The sequence below is a fragment of the Nyctereutes procyonoides genome, unplaced genomic scaffold (genome assembly GCF_905146905.1).
Source record: "Nyctereutes procyonoides isolate TBG_1078 unplaced genomic scaffold, NYPRO_anot_genome, whole genome shotgun sequence".
NCBI lineage: Eukaryota > Metazoa > Chordata > Mammalia > Carnivora > Canidae > Nyctereutes > Nyctereutes procyonoides.
Window position 1 is genome coordinate 34,464,986 of NW_026575046.1, and position 14,921 is coordinate 34,479,906.

Sequence of the window (14,921 nt, forward strand, 5' to 3'; positions counted from 1 at the left end):
CTGGACACTTAGATTGTTTCTGAGTCTTTGCTGTGGTGAATAAGGGTACAATGAACATGAAGGTGCAGATACCTCTTCAAGACCTTGATATAATTCCCTTGGTATACATAACCAGAATTATGATTGCCGGATTATAAGGCAATTATATGTTCAATTTTGGGGTGAAATTCTTAATGTTTTCCATAATAGCTGAATCAGCTCATGTTCTCACCAACACTGTCCAAGGGCACCCTTTTCATCATATCCTCACCAACACTTGTCTTTTTGATAATAGCCATCCAGACAGGTAAACTTCTCTCTCAGTGTGGTTTTGATTTGCATTTCCCTGATGAGTGACATTAAGTAGCTTTTCATATGTGTGACTATTTGTATATCGTCTCTGGAAAAATGTATGCTCAGGTCTTGCCCAATTTTTAATCATGTTGTGTTTTGGTACTGAGTTTCATAAACTCCTTATACACTTTAGATAACTCTTGACCAGATGAATGGTTTGCAAATGTTTCCATCCATTTCATAGGCTGCCATTTTATTTTACTTGCTATACAGAAGCTTTTTAGTTTGATGTAATCCCACTTGTTAATTTTTACTTTTGTTTCCTACGCTTCTAATGCCATATCCGTGAAATCGCAGCCAAAGTAAAGGAGGTTTTTCCCGATGTTTTCCTTTAGGAGTTTTACCTTGTCAGGTATGAAATTTAAGTCTTTAATCCATCTAGAATTAATTTTTGTTTAGACACAAGTTTAAGTTCAATTTCATTCTGCATGTGGATACCCAGTTTTCTCAGCCTCATTTATTGAAGAGAATATCCTTACCTTATTGTGTATTCCTCACAGCCTTTTCAAAGATTAGTTGACTGTATATGTGTGGGTTTATTTATGTGCTCTTTTCTGCTCCATTGTTCTGTGCATCTGTCTTTATTCCATTACATACTGTTTTCATTACTACAACTCTATAGTATAGTTTGAAATCAGGAAGTGTGATACCTCCATCTTTGTCCTTCTGTCTCACACTGCTTTGGTTTGTCAGGGCTTTTCATGATTCTGTACAAATTTTAGTATTATTTGTTCTATTTCTGTAAAAAAATATCATTGGAATATTGATAAGGATTAATTAGATAAGCTGAATGCCTTAGGCAGTATGGATTTCTTAACAAGATTAATTTTTCCAAACCATAAACCTGTATCTTTCCATTTATTTTTTTCTTTTTCAGTTTCTTTTATCAGTGTTTTGTATTTTTTGTATTTACATCTTTCATTTCCTTGGTTAAATTTGTTTCTAAGCATTTTATTCTTTTTAGTGATTGTAATTCAGATTATTATCTTAATTTTCTATCACTTGTTAGTGTATATAAATACAACTGATTTCTGTGTATTGATTTTGTATACTGCAACTTCACTGAATTTATTCTAACAATTTTTTTTTGTCACAATCTTCAGGATAAGAAAACAATATACATAAGATTATGTCATCTTTAATAGTGAAGGGGAATATAAGGGAAGGGAGAAGAAATGTGTGGGAGATATCAGAAAGGGACACAGAACATAAAGACTTCTAACTCTGGGAAATGAACTAGGGGTGGTGGAAGGGGAGGAGGGCGGGGGGTGGGGGTGAATGGGTGATGGGCACGGAGGGGGACACTTGACGGGATGAGCACTGGGTGTTATTCTGTATGTTGGTAAATTGAACACCAATAAAAATTAATTTATAAAAAAAAAGAAAAAAAAAGAAAAAAAAAGATTATGTCATCTTCAAACAACACTGTTTAAGTTATTCCTGTACAATTTGGATGACTTTTATTTCTTTTTCTTGCCTAATTGCTATGTCTAGGACTTTAATCTGTTTATTACAAGTGGGCACCCTTGTCTTGTGTTTTTTGTTTTTGATTTTTTTTTTTTTTAGAGTGGGGGCCTCTGATTTATTCAAGTATAGTTGACACCTGATGTTATTTTAGTTTCAGGTATACAACACAGTGATCAACAACTCAGTACACGATGCTTTGCTCACCACCAGTGTATCTACCAGCTGTCACCATGCTATTGTAATTATCACTATTGTAACACCTTTAACTCTTTTCCCTATTCTATACCTTTTATTTCCATGACTTCTTTATTCCATAACTTAAAACTGAAAACCTGTACCTCACATTCCCCTTCACCCATTTTCCCCGTCCTTCAACCCCCTCCCCTCTGGTTAGGCACCCCTGTCTTATTCCTAATTTTAAGGGAAAGCTTTCAGTTTTTCACTGTTGAGTGTCATGTTGACTATAGACTTGTCATATGCAGCCTTTATTATGTGGAGGTACATTGCTTTTATATTTAATTTGTTGAGCTTTTATCATGAAAACATACTGAATTTTCATCAAATGCTTTTTCTGTATTTATTGAGATCATCATATGATTTTTATCCTTTATTCTATTAGTGGGTATATCAAATTCATTAATTTATTGTGGTGAACCATTCTTGCATCCCAGGGATGAATCCCACTTGATCATAGTATATGGTCCTTTTAATATGATGTTGAGTTCAGTTTGCTTATATTTTGTTGAGGATTTTTTACATCTCTGTTAATCAGAGATTTTGGCCGGTAAGTTTCTTTGCTTGCAGTGGCCTTATCTGGCTTTGGTTTGAGGGTAATGCTGGACTTGTTAAATAAGTTTGGAAGTGCTCCCTCCCTAATTTTTTGGAAAGGGTTGAGAAGGATTGGCAAAATTCACCCGTGAAACCATCTGGTCCCAGGCTTTTCTTTGTTAGAAGTTTTGATTACTACTTCATTCTCTTTACTAATAATTACTCTGTTCAGATTTTCTCTTTCTTTATGATTCATTCTTGGTAGGTCATATGTTTCTAGGAATTTATTTCTTAGAAGTTGTCCAGTTTATTTGTGTGCATACTTGGTCATTATGGTCTCTTATCCTTTGTATTTCTGTAAGATTGGTTGTAATATCTCCTCTTTGATTTATTGTTTTATTTATCTGAGTCCCTTTTTGTCCTGTGTTAGTCTAGCTGTTTCTCAGTTTTCTTTTTAAAAAAAAAAAAGATTTATTTATTTATTTATTTATTTGAGAGAGAGAGAGAGAGAGAGAGAGAGGCTGAGGCAAAGGCAGAGAGAGAAGCAGGCTCCATGCCAGGAGCCTGACGTGGGACTCGATCCTGGGACTTTAGGATCGTGCCCTGGGCCAAAGGCAGGCGCCAAACCGCTGAGCCATCCAGGGATCCCTCTTTTTTTTTTTTTTTTTTTTTTTTTTTGAAAAATAAAAGTTTCATTGCTGTTTTCTTTTCTCTCTCTTTTTTTTTTTTTTTTTTTTTATGATAGTCACACAGAGAGAGAGGCAGAGACACAGGCAGAGGGAGAAGCAGGCTCCATGCACCGGGAGCCTGACGTGGGATTCGATCCCGGGTCTCCAGGATCGTGCCCTGGGCCAAAGGCAGGCGCCAAACCGCTGCACCACCCAGGGATCCCCGTTGCTGTTTTCTATTGTTTTTCTGGTCTTTCATTTATATGTGTTAAAATCTTTATTATTTCTTTCCTTCTGTTAACTTTGGGCTTAGTTTGTTCTTTTTCTAGTCCCTTTATGTTTAAAGTTAGGTTGTTTGAGATTTTTTACCCCTAATATATATATTTAGCACTATAAACTTTTCTCTAAGAATTGCCTTCCTGGGATCCCTGGGTGGCTCATGGTGTGATCCTGGAGCCCCAGTAGAGTCCTGCATCAGGCTCCCCATGGGGAGCCTGCATCTCCCACTGTCTTTGTCTCTGCCTCTCTTTCTGTGTCTCTTGTGAATAAATAAATAAATAAAATATTTATTAAAAAAAGAATTGCTTTCCTGCATCCTATAAATTTTAGTATGTTGTGGTTCTGTTATTATTTGCCTCAAGATACTTTTTTGTTTTTCCTTTTGAATTCTTCTTTGACCAATTAGTTCCTCAGGAGTGTGTTTAATTTCTATATGTGTGAGAGTTTTTCAGTTTTTATCTTGTTATTGATTTTTTTTGGGTGGGGGAGAGAGAGAGAAGATGAGAGCACGTGTGCAAGAAGGGGGGAGGGGCAGAGGGGGAGAAAGAGAATCTTAAGTAGGCTTTACACCAAGTACTGAGCCTAACATGGGGCTCAGTCTCACAACCCTGAGATCAGGACCTGAGCTGAAATCAAGAGTTGGATGCTTAACTGACTGATCCACCCAGGCAACCCCTGTTACTGATTTTGAATTTCATACCATTGTGGTCAGAAAAGATACTTGATATTAATTTAATCCTTTTAAATTTATTAAGACTAGTTTTATGACCCAACATATGATATATCCTGGAAAATGTTCCATGTACACATGAGAAGAACGTGTATTTTGCTGCTGGCTGAAATGTTCTGTGTATGTCTGTTGGGTCCATTTGACTTATAATGTTATTCAAAACCACTGTTTCCTTATTGATTTTCTGTCTGGATAATTTATTCATTATTGAAAGTGGAGTATTGAAGGTCTGCTATTATTGTATTGCTGTCTATTTCTCTCAGAAGTTCTGTTAATAGTTTTACCCTTACATATTTAGATGTCCCAATGTTGGGTGCATATATGTTTACAATTGTTATATTCTGATAATTAAATAGACCTCTTTATTATTATATGGTGACTTTGTCTTCTGTAACAGATTTTGACTAAAAATCTATTTTCTTACGTGACTATAATCACTCCTGATGTCTTTTGGTTGCTGTTTATATGGAGTATATTTTTTCAGTCCCTTCACTATCCAAATATGTATATCCTTAAAGCTAAAATGAATCTCTTGCCAGCAGCGTATTGCTGCATCTTGTCTTTTTCTGTCTATCCACCCATTCTGTGTCTCCTTATTAGAGAATTTAATTCATGTACATTTAAAGTGATTGTTGATAGGTAGAGACTTATTATTTGTTGTTTTTTTGACACTTTTTAATTTTTTTAGTTCCTTTGTTCTTCCTGTCTTACTGTCTCCTTTTGTGATGTGTGTGTGATAGTGTGCTTTGATTCGTTTTTATCTTTTGTGTATCTAGTAGAGTTTTTTTTTCTCTTTACCACATAGCTTATAAAAAACATAGTTATAATAGCCTATTTTAAGGTGATAACTACTTAACTTTAATTGCATACAAAATCACTCTATGCTTTTACTTCTCCCCCCATTTTAAGCTTTTGGTGTCATACTTGACATTTTTATATTGTTCATCCATTAACAAATTATTGTAGCTATAGCTGTTTTCAATGCTTTTATCTTTTAATTTTGAAATGAGAGCTAAGAGGCATTTTTTGTGCCACCATCATAGTATTATAGTATTCTGACTTTGACTATGTATTTCCTTTTATCAGTTATTTTTTACTTCCATTTTTCACATTGTTAGCTATCATCCTTTTGTTTCTACCTCAACTCTGATTAACATTTCTTGCAAGGCAGGTTTAGTGGTGATGAACTCCCTCAGCTTTTTGTTAGCAGCATCAGAATCTTATTTATCACTAGCAATGTTCATTATTAATAAAATACTAAACAGTTATAAAGCAACAGTTATATATGAGACACTATGCTGGCTGGGAGTTTGCCCAACTATGTCATTTTCATATATGTAAATGAAGTCTAAAGATCAAATAATTAGAAATGTATAACGTTGCATTTTTTCCTGTTGGCAACCTTTAATTTTTTTGGTGCACAGTTGCTGGAATTTGGTGTTGAATCTTGGGGATTTTGGGGATTGCTTTTGATTTCAAGCAGTACTCCTCATTCAGAGGGTTTATAATTAGCTTGGAATTCCTGTATCCAGCAGTTATATTTTGTATCACTGAGCACTGATGGGACTATAAAAATAAAGATGAGCAGTGCTAACATTTTTCAAGTACAGGCCTTATTTATTTTGCCTAGTATGGGGTACCTATCATGAAGTCTGGCCCATCTTTATTGATCAATAAATTTTATTTCCAAATAAAAATGCGGTATTTCCAGAGTTTTACTTTCAGCAAGCCTATAATACAATGAGAAATTATGGACCAGAAAGGATTTTGGATGAATTGATCAGTGTTTTTTGCTGAAAGGGAAATAATACATCGGGCCATCTGTGTAATTATACCAGTATTTGCTTTACCGTATTTAACTAAGTTTTTAAAAAAGATATATTTACGGCGTGTTTTATTGGTAGTCATATTAATTATCAAGTGTGTCAATTCCTTTTCAAAATACTGACATAGCTTGAGAATCCTTCATTTTGTACCATGCATATATTTGAATTTCCAAAGCAGAAAATGACTTCTTCTTAGACACTATGTCTGGCCAATGGAGATATTCTCAAAACTGTGGGTCACCGATTTGTCACTGAGCCAGACTTCCTTCACAGAAAAAGTCTCTTCTAAATAAACCACATAATATTGCCTTTGGCCAGTGAAAAACATGATTGGATTGTTCTGTTTCAAAGAGCTAAAGCTGGGTGAGTGTAATTTTGCATCAGGTATTATTTGTGAAATGAATGGCTGGCATAATGTTACTGTCATAATTACCTGCTATTAGTTTAAATCAATTTTGACTGTCTTTGGCTTGTCTATAGTACATACTTTTCTATCCTTTAATTAAATATTGCATCACAATGTTTTTTCAAGAACTTGGGTGAGATTATGAACATGTCTTGGTGCCCTATCATCCACAGCGCACGTGGGACTTCTGTCTGCATTTTTTCTCAATTCCCAAGTTGGTCTACTCAGTTCGTGTGGTGCAGATTTTGCTGATTGCTTCCTTTTAGTCCCCAGGACTATCATATGAGCCCAATATGGCCAACATGAGGACCTCATTTCCCTGGTCATAAAGATTTGTTCAGGGATTAGCGTGCAGTTTAAGCTTAGAATCCTTTTCTGGAAAAGATCTTTTACTTTTCCAATGGAAGTGAGCTTGAGACCACCTGTGGACATCTTACTACCCAACAGAGAGAGGAAAAGTGAGAATGAAACCAAGAGAAGCCTGGAGGAGAAGAGGGAGATAGAGCCTTCATTGTATTTTAACTGCTGCACTCCATCCCACCTATGATTTATCTCTTGGGGTTAGAGTTACATGATTTAGGAACCCCCTCCCCCTTTTTTTCCTTAGGGTACTTTGGATGAGTTCTGACTGCTATAATCAGAAGGTTCCTGGTGAATGCCTCTTTTCATATTTGTGCCATTGACTACTTTGTGCCTCATGATGGCCCTGCAGTAGTATCTCAGTTTAACCTGCCCTGACACAACAAACACTGTCCCCTGTAATCATAGCCATCCTGCCTTGTACCTCAGACCTTAATGTCTTTGCCAGGAATCTGATTTGGTAATCTCTCACAAAGTCTTACAAAGGGCTTGTTAGTTTTGAGAAGTATTTACATTGGTAAGAGAACTCAGTATCCAAAGTACAATACAATATCTTAACCTGTCAGACATCAACCAAGACGTCATCCCATCCGTTAAAAGCAAATGGATAAGTCTTTAAAAATATTGTTATACCACCACACAACAAAACTTAAAAATTCAACATATCTCATGATAAAATACAACTCCTTAATATTATTTCCCCCACCTCCACTAACTCTAACCTCTAAAAAACAATTCACAACACCAAAAAACCTTCAAAAATCCATCCAATACCCCACCCCACAACATACCACACATTACCTAAATTAAAATTGTATTATCTTTTTTAATTAAATTATAAACTCTACCAACCCACTCCTCCCATACCATTCACACCAAATCTTAATCCACTTCTAACCCTCTTTCCCCCATCTCTATCCTTACTAACCCATCCCTCCCCTACAAACTCCTTCTTCTATTTATCAATTTTCCCTTTCTTTTTTCTTGCTTAACCAACCCCACCACCATCCCCACCCCTTTTGGAACCCCCAAACAGCCCCCATATGTTGCCCCTCCCCTCCCCCCCCCCCCCCCCCCTCCACCCCCCCACACGCCCCCCGGGAAAGATAGAGGATCTCTTTGAAGAAGAGACAGTGGCAGCAGATAAGACAGGGGACATAGACAAGGGACCAGAGAAAGCCAGGCCTTTCAAGTCCTGGTGACAGTTGCTGTCTTTACCTTTCAGGCAATGGTAAGAAAGACATTTAAGGAGTTTAGTTCACAGAATGACACAATTAGGTTTATATTATAAAAGTTATCACTGCAACTTCATGATGTTAAATCGGCTGGTACAAGAATCACCTGGATTACCAGGTTCCTATTCCATTCAGGTACAACCAAAGTGTGGGCCCCTGGCTCTGGTCATTTTAAAAGCTCCCTCGGATGATTCTAACATAAAGCTAGGCTTGAGAATTGCAGATGTAAACCAGGTAGGAGATGTAGGAGCACCTGTGATAGTCTCTGCAAGCTGGCTTTTTAGTATGACTTGAGGTTATCACCACCCCTCTGCACCCCAAACCTAATATTGTGAATTGCCTTAATGAAAATGAACTTCTTAAATGAGAGATTTGTTCCCCTGCCCCCAAATTAGACCCAGCACACCTGAAAAGTTTGTCACCTCTCAGGATCAAATTTCAAGAGGAAATTAGCCACACTAAAACATTCCTAGAAGATGATAAAAGGAATCTGAACCATAATGAGCAGAAATGATCCAGGGGCAGCAGATATCTCGAAAGTGTAATCAAATAATCCTTTACAAAGGATGATTTTGGTCCTCTGATTTCAAGTAAGTCAAAGGCTCTTATTCATTCATTGGGTAAATATAAGGTCCAACTACTTTCCAGTATTAATTGGAAACAATGGCAGGAGATGGTGCAGACAAGAATCCTTGTCCTCCTGGAGCTTTTGTTCCAGTTGAGAATGAAGTTTTCTTGCTCATATGATCCTTAAGGTCAGAATTTTAACCTGACCTTTATGGTTAGCACCTTTAGAATCTGTATGTGTTACAGGGAGATGCATTTCAGTTATGAATTTTAGAACATTAAAAGTAGGAAATCTCTGAAAAGCAAGGAGATTAACATCTGTGGAAGGATTCCAGCAGAAGTGGCCCTGTAGGATCTAAGAGCAAGGACTGGAAGATGTAATAGGAAGATGACTGTTGAGTGATCTGGTCTAGTGATCTCTAGAGTCTTTTACAAAGCTGAAAAACAAATATTATGGTATTAATAGCAGCTCTTACATGGTTTGAGCATTTACCATACGCCATACACCTTAAGTGCTTTATCATTCACTATCTCATGTGAGATTTATAACACACATCATGCAGATGAGGAAAATGAAACTGTATCAAATTATACTTTTTAGAAGTTAAAAATGTGACTTCTACAAATATAAAGTAAAAAGATGTAAAAAAAAATTGACTCAGTAATTAATGAAGATGTACATATGATGGTAAGGTTGGTTCCATGAACAGTTGAGGGAGAGTCCTTTGTTTATAGGTGTGTTAGTAAAAGTACGTTAGTACAAGATTACTAGATTGGATAAAAAACCGATTAATGTTTTATAGGGCAATAAACCGTCACACTTGGGATTATTTTTTCTCCTGGAAAGATATAATTTGTATCTTTAATAGACAAAGCCTGCAGGGTAATGCAACTTCACTAATTTTGGGATCTTTATTTCGTAGTGAATAGTGAAGTTAACAAAGCACAGTTAATTCGGTATTTTTTTTTCCTTTATTTTTTCTTTTGGTTTCAGAAGTAGAATATAGTGATTCATCACTTGCATATAACACTCAGTGCTCATCACAAGTGCCCTCCTTAACACCCATTCCCCCATTAGCCCAACCCCCACCCACCTTCCTCCATCAACTCTGTTTGTTCTCTTTTGTTAAGAAGCCTATTGTTTCCCTCCTTCTCTCTCCTTTTTTCCCTTCCCTGCACGTTCATCTGTTTTGTTTCCTAAATTCCACATGAGTGAAATCATATGGTATTTGTCTTTCTCTAATTACACTTAGTATAACACACTCTAGCTCCATCCATGTTGCTGCAAATGGCAAGATTTCATTATTTTTGATGACTAAGTAATATTCCAGTGTGTGTGTGTGTGTACACACCACATCTCCTGTATCCATTCGTCAGTTGATGGACGTAGGCCCTTTCCATAGTTTGGCTAGTATTGATAATGCTGCTATAAATATCAGAGTGCATGTGCCCCTTCAAATCTGTTATTTGTGTATCCTTTGGGTGTATGCTTAGTGGTGCAATTGCTGGGTCATGAGTAGTTCTATTTTTATCTTTCTAAGGAATCTCCATACTATTTTCCAGAGTGACTGCACCAGTTTACATTCCCACTAGTAGTGTAGGAGGGTTCCCCTTTCTCAGCACCTTCACCAACATCTGTTGTTTCCTGTGTCTCTTAGGTAATTCTTGAGAGAGCATGTTACACAATTGGCACATGAAACTTGGAATGAACATGATTTTCTTTTGGCCTTATTTTCAAGTTTTAGATGATTATTCTTAACATTGGATGAGTTAAGCAACTTTTCAGGATTTTTAAGCTCTAATAATGAGGCCGGGTCACAACTGACCTTTCTCCAAATACCCATACTGAAATGAGCCATGAAGCAAATATTTGGGGGGAGATATTAGGGAAGCATCTTTTGAATCCCATCACCATTGTTCTGCCTTTTTATATGTCTGAGCTTGTTTTTTCCAGTTGCTTTATGTTTGTTTATTTGATTCCTAAAACATTTGTAAACCACTCCAAATTAACCTCTTCTCCTATTTTGTTCCTGCAAAAGTGGGTTGGCACACCAAACACGAATGATAAGTAGCTAGTAGTTCATTAACCACTTGCTACTGTTGGCTAGAAGACAAAGGCTCTGGAATCCCAGGTAGAAATCTGACTCTTTAGAATTTATTGCAGCTGTTTCCTCAATAAGATTTCTCTGTCAGTTTATGATTGTGTGTGTGTGTGTGTGTGTGTGTGTGATTGTTGTTATTTTAGGGCATTACTGATGGTCTTCTGTTTTTAGCATGGTAATCTTGAGCTCTTAAGGTTTAGAGAGAAGGTCCAGTCCTCTGCAAATGGCACTTTGTTCAGCCTCACGTAACTAACTGCAGACTTGGTCTCACTGTTTTCCTTTCCTGTGAGTTAATCTTGAGGAAAGACTTCAGTGTTAGGGGATCCCTGGGTGGCGCCACGGTTTAGCGCCTGCCTTTGGCCCAGGGCGCGATCCTGGAGACCCGGGATTGAATCCCACGTCGGGCTCCCGGTGCATGGAGCCTGCTTCTCCCTCTGCCTGTGTCTCTGCCTCTCTCTCTCTCTCTCTGTGTGTGTGTGACTGTCATAAAAAAAAAAAAAAAAAAGACTTCAGTGTTAGGTTTTCAGGATAAACGAAAAGTAGCTGTATGGTTGGCTTAATGTTTCATTAAGGCAAAAGGACACTTGTCTGTGTTTAAGGTGATAGACCCCTATTATGTAAAGGTAAAGTGGCAGAAAACTAGTCAGTCAAATGGTTTATTTTAGGAACTCAAACTAGATGTGAGAGTACAATTTTAGCTTTTTAGTTAAGAGGAAGGGTCTGATATTTGCTCCATTGGGAGAAAGCTAAGCTGAAATTTATAGGCTCTGTAATAACACATCATTTAGTAAATATAGTGTATGATATTTAATGTAATTTATGGGCCACTTTACATGGGTTATCTCACCAAGTCCTTAGCAATTCCATGAGGTAGAGTACACCATTGACTCCATTTTATGGATTCAGGAAACTGAGGTTCACAGGGGCTAAGTAAGCTAGCCAAGATTCACAGCCGGTAGGAGAGGTAGAATGAAGATTAGACCCAGGCCAACTGATGACAAGCCTACTTCTGTGAAGGTCAGATGTCATCACCTTTCTCACATGATGCCGGGAGAAAGCACATAGAAAATTAGCCAAAATCCCATTTTCTAACCTCAGATCCAGCATTAACTGTCTTTGCAACTCTGGGTGAGTCATCTCATCTGTCTGGGCCTTCATTTCCCTCTGTAAAATGAAGGGTAGAAACAATTTGGATTGGATGGTCTCTGGGGTTCCTTCCAACTCTAAAGTTCTCTGATTCTGTAATTGCATCCTGACCTTAGAGATGCACATTCTCCCCTCCCCCACCACGCATACACTACTTCCCAAGGCAAAAAATCTAATCCTGCTCTAAGTGCCCATTGCACTTTGATGCTAAACTCAAGACGCCACCAAATCCTATCATTTACGACAGCCCCTGAGGAACACACATTTTAAAAAATCTGGCAAACCCATTCTTTAAAATAAGTGGCTACTAGAGTGCGTTTTGGGGAAGTAAAATATTAGCACAAAAAGACCCCACCTCAAAACAAATGAGGCTTTCTATAAATCGTCTCTGTTTTACGATGTTACCTTGACAACTTAGCTTTTGACTCTTAATAGGTGGGGTTTTCAGTGTGGGAGAAGAGGGGTATTCTCTTTGTATCTTTAGAGATTTCCTCTTGTTTCATGGTAAGAGGAAATATCAAAGGTAGCCCACACAATCCAGCAGAACGTACTCAGGACACCTTGATGGAGTGTCATCCAGAAGCAATCACAGGTGCACAGAATTAGGACATACTCTGATTATAGTTACATTGTTTTCTCCTTTCTATTTTCTCTAACCATCACACATCTGGAAGAGCATGGGAAATGTTACATTCCTGGACCAGTGCAGTTACAGAGCAGAGAGCAACAAGAGCGCCCCAAAATAATGGCATTATTTTTAGTTGCAGCCGCAATGGATGCACCTAATAGGATGAGGGGGGCAACTCCGAAGTACTGAACCAATGTAGAAATGCTAAAAATATTGTTCCCGCTCCGGCAATTGAAATGGTGAGCAATGACTGGGGCCGAGGCAGGTAGGGAAATTAAATTAGGATTCCTGTCTGTCAGCTGTGGTAGGCTGGGTTCAGGGCTGGCAGGCACTCAGTGGGCTCACGGGGGCTAGCCCAGGACTGCCAGTGGGAGAAGTGCAAAAGGAGCAGTGTTGAGCAGGAGGAGGAGATTCCTCTCCGGCACCTAGCACCGCAGAGCAGAACCTGGAGAATGGCTGAACGATCGGAGTTGGTTCTAGAAGCTCTCCCCTTTGGGGTTGTGCCTATGAGCCCGGCCGAAGCCATGGGCGCCGCTGCCGCTGGGGAGCGGGTCTGTGCTTGACACATGTGTTTCCCATTGATAGCTGGAGCCAGCCCAGTGGCTCGGGGTTGGCCTGACAAAGCCGTATTGAAGTCCAGACAGAGTACGGTTTCAAAGCAGGCAGAAAAAGAACGGGAATGCTGTTCAGGAAATTCTTCAGGCATGGGCAGGGACTTGGCTGCAATTCTGCAGTTGGAAAATCTGACTGGGGCAGCTTCTGAACGCAGGCTGGGCCTGCTCACGCTGGCGGGCTGAGCGGCCGCCTCCTCCAGAGCCGCCCCGGTGCTCTGGGGCTCCGGGTGCTTTTCCTCAGCCGCTTTGTGGAGCAGACGGGAGAGGTAGGGCCCTGCTCTTAAGTTCCTGTATTTCCAAGCTTCTCTTCACTTTCTCAGCCTGCTGTCTGGTGTGCAAGTACCCTGAGATTTCGCGTGCGTGCGTGCGTGCGTGTGTGTGTGTACAAGTTAGAATTCCATCACTGAGCGGTAGTGGTAATCCTTTTTCTCCCCCAGCCCTCTTCCAGATCGGATTTTCAGCAGGGCAGAGACGCTTTGGAAAGTTAGGGTTTAGCCGGCAACACAAACAGGAGAAGGCAAAGCTTGTTCTTGTATGGTCACCCCGCTCCAGGCCTCTGTAACTTCTCTGCATGGAAGGGACAGTTCATGGGCAGAAAAGAACATTTTAGACGAAGTTGTGTTCTTTGCTTCGTGAGAGTTTTTGAGAGGGGCGTTTTTAGCACAAAACAGCTTTCATTCGAGGAAGGAATCAGAGTTCGAAGTTTCTGTCTTGGATTATACTTTCAGAGTGTGGGAGCAGATACGTGTGCCCGTATTCTTGGCAACTTTTATTATTATAGGGGATTTGGGCTGTCATTAAGGAGCCCAGTGCTGTGTTTGCCTAGAAATATGCTGGCTCAACCTTTGTAATTCTGTTTCTATGATAATTTTCAACTTTTCTGAGTTGGAAAGTAACTGGCAGTTTTACCCTGAAACAGTCTGTCTGTATTTTGGAAATAGAATCAAAGAATAACAGAAAACAGTAGTTCATTCAAAATCATTGTTAAAAGATAGAAATGTTATGGTGTGAATTTTAGTTCATTGATTTTGATTTTACACCCTACCGGAAAGAGTGCTTTAAGAAACTCCACAAATTTTAAATAATCCTTTCCCATGCATGTCAGCTATAATGCAGTATAGATTTTTACCCCCTTCCCCGAGGAAAGTTCTGCCTTAGTCTATGTTCAGCATGTAGAAAATACACAGCATAACTGCATTTAAGAAAGTGGTTTGGCTCAGAAAGGGCTAGACTAAATCTCACTACAGCTCTGTGATTACTGGCAGAGCAATCAGTGACAGCCCTGGTGTTCTCCAAAGGGGGCTTGGCCAAGAGTCCCTTTGGGGAAGTAGATGAATGAATGGATTCAGGTGTGTGTTTACTTCAGCGTTAAAATCTCTCTGCGAGTAGCTAATAGTAAAGATTAATGGGTGAATGAAGAATAAAAGGCTGGAGTTCTTCAGATCTTTTTCTGTGTAAAACACACAAGCAGGCAGACCTTGTGTCCTGTTGGTGGAAAGTCAGCCCTCTTTGCCAGCAATTTCATTTTCTCCACAGCTCTGCAGTTGGAGGAGGGGATTGGGAAATGCCTGGCAGCAGGGTTTCTTACTCCAAGACATGGCACACAAATATTTTCTTCATCAGCCTCATCTTTGTGTTGGGTTGGGTGGAGCAGGCTTGGGACTTTTGGGAGTGCGGTTGGATGCCGGCATAGACAGTGACTACATTTGTGTTTTTCCTAAGTGCCTACTGGGTGAGCAAAATGCCAAGACAGATTAGGAACCGACGTGAACCATAGCCAAGCCCACTGCCG

The 14,921-nt window shown here is 39.1% G+C and overlaps 1 protein-coding gene across 2 annotated transcripts in view; it reads left to right on the forward strand.

The window, feature by feature from the left end:
* SGCD (sarcoglycan delta) overlaps positions 1–14,921 on the forward strand; it is a 909,403-nt gene that overhangs the window by 521,835 nt on the left and 372,647 nt on the right. The window contains exon 1 of one of the 2 annotated variants that reach the window (XM_055325394.1): positions 13,215–13,395. The exons of the other annotated variant lie outside the window; for it this stretch is intronic. The gene's annotated coding sequence lies outside the window, so the exon portion shown is untranslated. Of the gene's footprint in view, positions 1–13,214; positions 13,396–14,921 lie in introns of those variants that run through there. 2 annotated transcript variants of the gene reach the window in all.